Source organism: Chaetura pelagica, unplaced genomic scaffold, assembly GCF_000747805.2.
Source record: "Chaetura pelagica isolate M959 unplaced genomic scaffold, ChaPel_1.0 scaffold67, whole genome shotgun sequence".
NCBI lineage: Eukaryota > Metazoa > Chordata > Aves > Apodiformes > Apodidae > Chaetura > Chaetura pelagica.
In genome coordinates, this window is record NW_009954107.1 from 3457273 (window position 1) to 3466355 (window position 9083).

A 9083-nucleotide genomic window follows, 5' to 3' on the forward strand; every position below is an offset into this window, starting at 1 on the left:
TGTGGCTACTAATGATGCTTTATGTGCCATTGACAGCAATTCCATTTAAGGCATACGGCTGTTAGCTGACAAGAAGAAATCTTATCAACTTCAGTCATCCATCACCATAAAACTGATCCACTTCAAACTTATTTTTGCAATACTCAACTATTAGATGCATAGATAGCCTGACAGCCTTCGTGCAGTTTAATGGCAATATAAATGGTTGATAAAAATCTAAAGAATGTTTTAAATCAATTCAGAAAGGTACAAGCATAAGAGAGCAAATAAAGCTTTGCTTCTTAATGCTTTAAACAGTAAAGCTGCACTTAGTGTCATTTTAACCTTTGTATATATCCCACTACTTCTGCTAGTCTAGCTATTAGAGAAAAAAAAAAAAGAAATCTAGTACTACTTAGACAAAGTAAGACAAGGTAGAATCTCAAAGAGATTGTTGAATACAATCAAGCTAGAATAAACACAACCCTAGAAATTCATGCTTTCTTCATTTTAAGACAGCTTTTAATAGCTTTTATTTTCCCATATGCAGTCTTTCTATCCTCCAGATCAAGAATTATTTTTAAAAAAGCTTTACCAAAGAAGCAACCGTCTACAAGTTGAGTTCATTTTCCAAGACACACTGTTCAGAGAAACATGTGATAGGATTTTCATTTAAGTCACCATGATGTGTAATGTTACACTAGGCACATGGTTTGCACTTTTAGCTGAACTGCTTTTTACAGGCTAGATTCATGGACAGAAGGTAATTAATTAACCACAGGCATCTGCAAGTTGCAGTAATTCTACTTCATATCCAACTACCAAGTCGCATAGCTTACATGTAAAAAAAAAATACTCAAACTCAGCAGTAAAGAAAGCATTGTCAGTGCTCTCTGGACCTTGGAACACACCCTACGCTAGACTGCTGTGAGATCAAGTCTACAAACTCACTAAAATGACAGATAAAGCAGGTGCTGAGTGCATTAATTCCCCATGGCATCTATCTTAGGAAATCATGTAGTTAGTAAGTCAAGAGAGGTACTTCTCCCCCTCTGCCCTGCTAAGGACACATCTAAAGTATTGTGTCCAGTTCTGGGCCCCTCAGTTGATGGAGGACAGGGAACCTTGAAAGAGTCAAGCACAGAGCTTGATGATTAAGGGAGTGAAACATCTCCCTTATGACGAAAGACTTACAGAGCTGGGTCTCTTTAGCTTGGAGGAGACTGAGGGTCAACCTCATCAATGTTTACAAATATGTAAACAGGAGGATGGAGCCAGGCTCTTCCCAGTGATATCCAATGATAGGACAAGGGGCAACGGGTACAACCTGGAGCACAGGATGTCCCATGTAAATACGAGGAAAACCTTTTCCTTTGTGAAGGCAACAAAGCACTGGAAAAGGCTGCCCAGAGAGGTTGTGGAGTCTCCTCCTCTGGAGACATTCAAAACCTGCCTGGACATGTTCCTGTGTGATACACTCTAGGGGATCTTGCTATATTAGGAGGATTGGACCAGATGATCTTTTGAGGTCCCTTCCAACCCCTAAGATTCTGTGATTCTTTGTGATATCAGATTCTGTAGCAGAGTAGACAGCGCAGCCTTACAGATCTGACTTTAGTATCCAAACTCTAGAGGACAAGATTTCTAAAACATCCTTTTGCATTTCTTATTCCCTCTTTCAAGATGACTGACTATACAGAGTGCTGGTACTGCACCCTATGATGAGGTGCCCTGTGCCTTCAGTTATCATGTTGCTCTACAAATGCCTCACCCAATTGTAGATTGAATTCCTCTCTTTGGACAAACAAATATATGCAGATACAGCTAATTTATTCCTTTATTTTTTGCTTTGATGATAACTAAGAGATGAAAATAGGATAACATGTTTTAGGCAATCATTTGAACCACTGAAGTAAACAAAAGCAAAGCAGCTACAAATGCCAAGAAAAGTTATAGCCGCCTCAACCAAAATAATACCTCTCACATTGTTTTATAAATAACCACATTCTTCAGCATAGTGAAGAAGAAACACTTCCATATAAATATAACAGTACATTATTATAAACAAATAGGATCTTGGAGGATACTGCAATTTTGAGTTAAAGGCCTAACTTAAGATTCAGAATGCATCTCTGCCACAAGATCTAAGAAACAATATGTGAAAAATCATGAATGTGTAGTCAACAGAACCTGATAATGTGCAGTATTAAGCAAATTAGCTAATTAACTAGCTGAACAACTGTCAACTATTGTCAGGATTCATTAAAAACATCTTAAGTATCAAAGGACTTCAGAAAACAATCAAGCTTGCAAAAACGTTTAGTAGAAATTAATAAAATAAAATCCCAAAAATTAACCTCATCCTTAAGGTAGATTTTTTTTTACTATATTACCTACATCATTTCTCCACAAGCTCAAAAACCTCCATTGAGGAGACACTTATATGGCTCAGACATGAATACATACACATCAAAATCTAGAAAAGTTAAACAGAAATGTAAATATGCAAGATTCAGGAGAAGACCCTGTCTTAGCTGGTCTACAGGAGACAACTGGACACGGAAAGTAATTTAATGTGTTAACTTTGCAATAGAGCAGAGAGAAATAATGCTATGAAATTACTAAAAAGTCAAACTAAAAGCAGAACAAAAATATTTTTATTCTTCAAGTAGCAGATGCTATAGCCTATAACCTTGACCAACTCTGAGCTCCAAATGTCATTCTATAACTGTAATTACCACTTTTGTTATAAACTTCATACATGATTTTTTTTTTATGCAACAAAGCCAAACTCTGCTAAGCTTAACAACCAGTACACCTGAAATTCAAAATTAAGTTCTTTTAGATTCAGAAAAAATAACAAGTAGTAATGGAATGCCATAATTAGGATAAAGACTGCAACTACTTAAGAGGAAGATTACAAAATTCTCAGAATCTTAGAGGTTGGAAGGGACCTCCAAAGGTCATCTAGTCCAACGCCCCTGCCAGAGCAGAATCACCTAGAGCACATCACACAGGAACACGTCCAGGTGGGTTTTGAATGTCTCCAACGAAGGAGACTCCACAACCTCTCTGGGCAGCCTGTTCCAGTGCTCTGTCACTCCCACAGGAAAGTTTTTTTCTGATATTTACATGGAACCTCCTATGCTTCAGTTTACACCCATTGCCCCTTGTCCTATCACTAGACATCACTGAAAGAAAGCCTGGCTCTGTCCTTCTGTCACTTGTCCTTAATACATTTGTAAACATTGATGAGGTCACCTCTCAGTATATAATAACTTGGGGTATTCCAAAATTATCAGATGCAATAATCAGAAGAAAGTCAAATCTTAACATCCTTCCACCACTTCAGCAATCATGAAGAAGAGTGGTGTCATGAAGAATTCTGCACTGGCTAGAGAGCAAATCTTTTCCCTCTCACATTCCTAGGATTATTTTCTGTCACCAAAATACTTTTTTTTTTTTTTTTTTCTTTAATTCTGTGATAAGAGAAGTAAATCATTCAATGCCAGTACCAATTTGCTATCTAGAATGCAAAGTACTTGTGATAATACCATATAAAAATATGGGCTTCTCTATATGAAATGTAGCTTTGAGGATCATTATAAAATATATTTCAGTTAATTTCATAGCAATCCCCCATTGCCAACAGTTCTAACAAAACAAGAAAGAATGGTTATTGCATTTGATATACACACCAAACATTAAATAATGTATTACTATATATATAATGCATTAGATGAAAAGATAACAATATTTTTTTTATTATGCCTGCTTTCAGATTTATTAGAGGAAGACGAAGAGGCCTAAAAAAAATACCAGGTAAAGTTCTTTTTTCCATTCTGCTCAATAGTCATCAAGCGTGACCTCCAAATGACTTTTTAAAATTAAGAGAAATCTGAAGATCCAATATAACAACAAAAAAATCCGGTGCTTTCCCCCTCTAATAGTACTGACTGACTTTTCCAGAGCACTTCGAACTCAAGCAGATACTATCTGCATTTTCCATGTGGTTGCACAGGATGTGCTGCAAAATGGTAACAGAACAGGGGAAAAGATCAATTAGACCACTGATCTGCCTTATGACAGCAAGGATGCCAAATGGAGACATCTGGGACAGGGAAGTTGCAGTAATGCAATCAGGCTGCTGTAAGCATCCTTTATCTCACTTATTGTATGCAAACTCTGAAGAGATCAAGGTTTTCTATAAAGATCTGTTAACATAAGAACTGCTAATTATTTTTTACAGTTTCTCCAAAATGTTAATTAGGACAGAAGGGTTAAAGGAAGTTTTGTTGTTTGTAAAAATAAATAATTCTTGCAAACATTTTCACATTCTTTTCAGGGTAGAGAAAAACATTTAGTATTACATGTAAAGAACTTAATATTTTCAGGCAGGACTTACAGTTGTTATTTCACTTAGAGCTTTCAGCAGTGATTGAAAAAACTCTTCTCTTTTGCAACAATAGATAAAATGGCAAATTATAAATGGATGTAAACCTTCCACTTAAAAAAAATATTTAAAATTGTACAAATCTGCATTTGTAATCCAGGCTGATTTTCCCTTCAAAGATTCAACCTTTGCCGCATCTCAATTTTTAATAGTTTCTAAATAGAAGTCTATACTAGTTACAACTGCCAAATACTTTCTTGCATGCTGCTTCAAAAGCAAAAACATGCAGTGATCCACAGTCTGGGCACCAAACATAAAATTTTAATGATGAGAAAACCAAAAAAGGCTTTATATTCAAGTTTGAACAAAATTCCAAGGCACAAAGAAAAGACACTTAAGTTTTAATTATCACTATATTGTTGAAGTAGTATCAGAGATCCTGAGAGATCAAGAATCTGTTTCTTATACTACATGTCCCATTAAATCTACATTCAACATTTCCCATTCATCATACTTTTTTTGCTCCTTTTCTTTTTCTTCATTCGCTCTACCACGTTTCTCGTAATTTCTTTCTTTAAATTAAATATGCAGGCAAAACAATTGATCAGAAGGACGGAAAGCTACACATCATGAAAAACGGCATCAGGAGACAGAGGAAGAAACTAAGTAGTGCCCTTTCAGAAAGGGCAAGCAGGCTTCGCTGCACATTTTGCAAGCTCTAGCTCTGCAAGAATTGCTACATTTATGGTAAAACACCACAAATTAAACTAGGAAAGGAATTTTAAAGCATAAAGTATCATTCTGGCTGCAAGGGAAGAAACATGGTAGTAGTCATTAATAACCTTAAATAAACAAGATAGGCTTAATATGTAAACCCAAAGGAAAAAAGTATGCATGGTGCAGAAACAAAAGGATCAGGCTGATCTATCCCAGTCAATTTCACATAAACCAGAGGGAAGTATGTTCAGCACTAAAGATTCTCTCAAGCAAATTATGACATTTAACACTCAAAGGTTTTAAAAAAAAAAACTAACAACCAACAACAAACCCACAGAGTTGCTTCTATCTTTAAGAAAAAAAACAACCCTAGAAAAACTGTCAAATGCTACCTTTAGTCCTTGTCTGAATGGAGAAGACATAATCTGTACTTTATGGTCATTACAAGGACAAGAAATAACAGGCTCAAAAATATGGGGAATGGACACAGAAATTTAAGCTAGATCTCTGGGGGGAAAAAAAAAAAATCCTTTTAACAATAAGACACACTAATGGGTTACGTAAGGAGGCTGCAGAGTCACCACCACTAAAGGCTTCTAAGGGCACATCAGATATACATTTGTCAGAAGCAACAGAAACATAGCTGAGCTTTGGGATAACAGATCAATTAGATTGTCCTTTCAACATCATCTTGTACAATTTCTCACAATTGCTGTAATTTCTATACCCAGCTGGGAAAACGGTAAGAGACACAGGGAGGAAAAGATAAGGAATCATGGCACGGATAGCAGCCTTGAAATACTTAAATATTCTGCCAAACTAAGACACCACAGAAGCTTACATTACAGAAAAGTAAGATTACTACAACATTGTTATAAGCCATCAACATCTTTTTAAGTGGACTTAAGGTTGACAAGATATTTCCACTTGAACAAAGCTGATATATATGTAGCTTCCCTGTGTCAGATTCAGCAGTAAAGACACACTTGCCTACAGAAAAATAGCTACTCCAGTTGAGTATCAGTGGTTTAACTAAGCTTCTGAGTCACCCTGAAAGCTCAAAAATAAACTTTACCCTCTATGAGACATGCTTTTAATCATGGAAAACCAACTTTTTCCTTCTATGTGTTTCAGTGAAAAAAAATCTATATAAATGTAATACAAATAGCCCATGCCAAGCAATTTATAATAAAAAGCCAAGCAGCACATTTCAATGAGCAATATTCTCATTTTGATTCCTCTCAATTTTTAATATTTTACCAACTTAAAATCTGTATATATAAAATGGATTAAAAGTATTTGGACCATACCTTACAGAAAATGCATGCATGTTAAAACAAATGTATTATCTCAAATACTGTGCAAACAGCCAATTAGTATTTTCTCCCATTATGAATATAGTTTCAAAGAGAACAGTCTTTCTTCCATTACTTGCTATTTCCACAACCAGCATTTTTTTACTTCACTTTAAATGGAGGCACTGCTCAGCACCAAAATTAAAATCATAAAAAGTCTTTTCAAATCCAGTTAGCTCGTAGGTGCAAGCCATGGGAGAAAGTTACAGTATTCCTCTTCAACTAATTTATAAATTATTAGATTTTATCTGTGGTCATTTCAAGACAGTCCACTGTTTTCTACTTATGTCCTCAGCAGCAAATGCTGTCATGGGTGTCCAAAACACAAAAAAGTGAACAGTGGGATTAAAGAGAAGTAACTGGAATGTTTGCTTACATATTCATGCTGGAAATACTTTCCATGACAACAGATGACTAATTATCAACTAATTCAAATATGTTCTCTAATTGTTTTTTGTTGTTTTTTTTTAATTTAGTCAAATTTAAGACAGCATTTTTGAGTAATTTGCCAGAGGAGAAAGTTTTAGTTGTCATTAATAATATTTTACTGCATAGGACGATGTATTTTAGTAATCTAAAAACTTGCATATCTTCCACTCTGAAGACAGCTAAAACATAGTATTTCACTATCAACACAGAAAGTTATGTCAAGATTCTCTACTTTACCCATTCCTCTTTCTCTGCTAGTAATAAGTTTTTCAAACATCTAAAGCCTCAACTTGGTCCTCTTCTCTCTACAAAGTCATTATTTCCATCTTCCAGTCTCATATAACTGATCTAGATATGTCTAATAATTTAGACCTTATGCATACTTTTGATACAGCCAATGCTAGGAAAGAAAAAAAATAATAATAATAATCACTCTCTTCACCAAGGTTACTTTCCTTGCTTAAGATCCAATTCCAACATCTCATGTTTTCCTCATTTTCAAGTATTTCGTTTTCAAGTACATTTCAAGTGCTCAAGGTTTCAAAAACAAGCTGAGGACCGAGAAGTGTTAGTCAAGTTAGCAAGTTAAAAAGTAAAAAAAAAACACACAAATGCACAAACTCTTAATAACAAGCTTTACAGATAAAAACCACCAGCTTAAAATGTAGTACCAAATGGCTAAAAAAGTAATATAAAATTCAATCCTATTATTAATCCTCTGCAGCAGGATTGAGAAACCCTGCAGAAATTGTAGATGTCCATTTTAATTTGTTATTATTTACTTGTTAGGAATGGATTCCTTTCAATAAGCAATAAAGATTATTTCAGCTGTCTTGGCAGCACTGCTGGCACGCTACATAAAAATGGCACAAGTGGCAGTGCCAGCACATCACAACAAGAAGAAATTAAACACATCTACAAAAAAAGTTTTGAAAATAAGTTGACTATGGCAGCAGAAGAGCAACACATTTAGTGCCTTCACTTTCCAGAAAGAGGTAAAAATAGAATGCCTTGAGTGAAGGTGTGATTTCTTTATACTGATATCAAAGTGATTTATCTCAATGATCGATTATTTAATTTGGTAAGATCACAAGGTCAAACCACTACTTTGATACTTAAACAAGGAGTTTGCATACTTACTTTGGCCTTTTACCATCATAGAATATCTTGAGTTGGAAGGGACCCATGAGAGTCATAGAACCAAACTCCTGTTTCCACATAGGGCAACTTAAAAACTAAACCATGTAACCAAGAGCATCCTCCAAACACTTCTTGAACACCAACAGCCTTGGGGCCATAACGACTTCCTTAAGAAGCTTGTTCAAGTGCTTGACCATCCCCTCAATGAAGAACTTTTTCCTAATATCTAATCTGAACTTCACCTGAAGCAGCTTTAAGCCTTTCTCTTGGGCTCTGGCACAAGACACAAGAGGGAAGAAGACAGTCCTTTCCTCTCTGCTTCCCTCATTTTACTTCTTTGGCCAATAAGTCTTAGTAATCTATACAGTGCTTTAAAAAAAATCAAAATCAACAAAAAAATTCAACCATACTCCTCTTTGTCTGAGCAGATAGTTCAAAGGGATGATCTGTTTAGTGAAATTGTCATTTCCCTCCCTTCCACCACCATAAAGCATGAATATTCTGGCAACACTAACAGAAAACATTTTTAAAATAACAAAAAAAACAACAACAACAAAAATAGTTCAGTAAAAAGTTATCTCCTCCCCTACATTAAGATACAGAGAAAATGTAGTAAGACTCTACTGGTTGTCTTAGCAATGAATATATGAGAAACTGGCCTGGAATCGAGGGCAAGCTAGGAAGAGAGAAGTGTAGTAAGCTGTAGCAGCACTGGAACCTGAAAAAGGCAAATAGCTACACTACACATAAAACCCTCTTTTGGCACGTTTCTGTATTTAAATATACAAGTTGCTGAGAACAGACTGTTGCTACCAATATGGCATTAGAACTGCTCCTTCCCCCAATGTCTCTCTCAGCCGTAAGACACCTTGAAGACAGTATCGGCACTCGTAGGGCACACGCGCACACCTGCTGCTACCGCTTCAGTGTTATTTATCTACCCAGGGCATTTCTTTTAACTGGCAGCACAAACACGGGGCTTAACTCCATCCTCCTGATGACCGGGCTCGGGTCAGTGCTCCTCACCCTCGGCTGGCTGCTGGAGCACGCCAGGCCCGCCGCGGCGGCCA

The 9083-nt window shown here is 36.1% G+C and overlaps 1 protein-coding gene across 1 annotated transcript in view; it reads right to left on the reverse strand.

The window, feature by feature from the left end:
• TUSC3 (tumor suppressor candidate 3) overlaps window positions 1-9083 on the reverse strand; it is a 123139-nt gene that overhangs the window by 106283 nt on the left and 7773 nt on the right. The window lies entirely within an intron of this gene.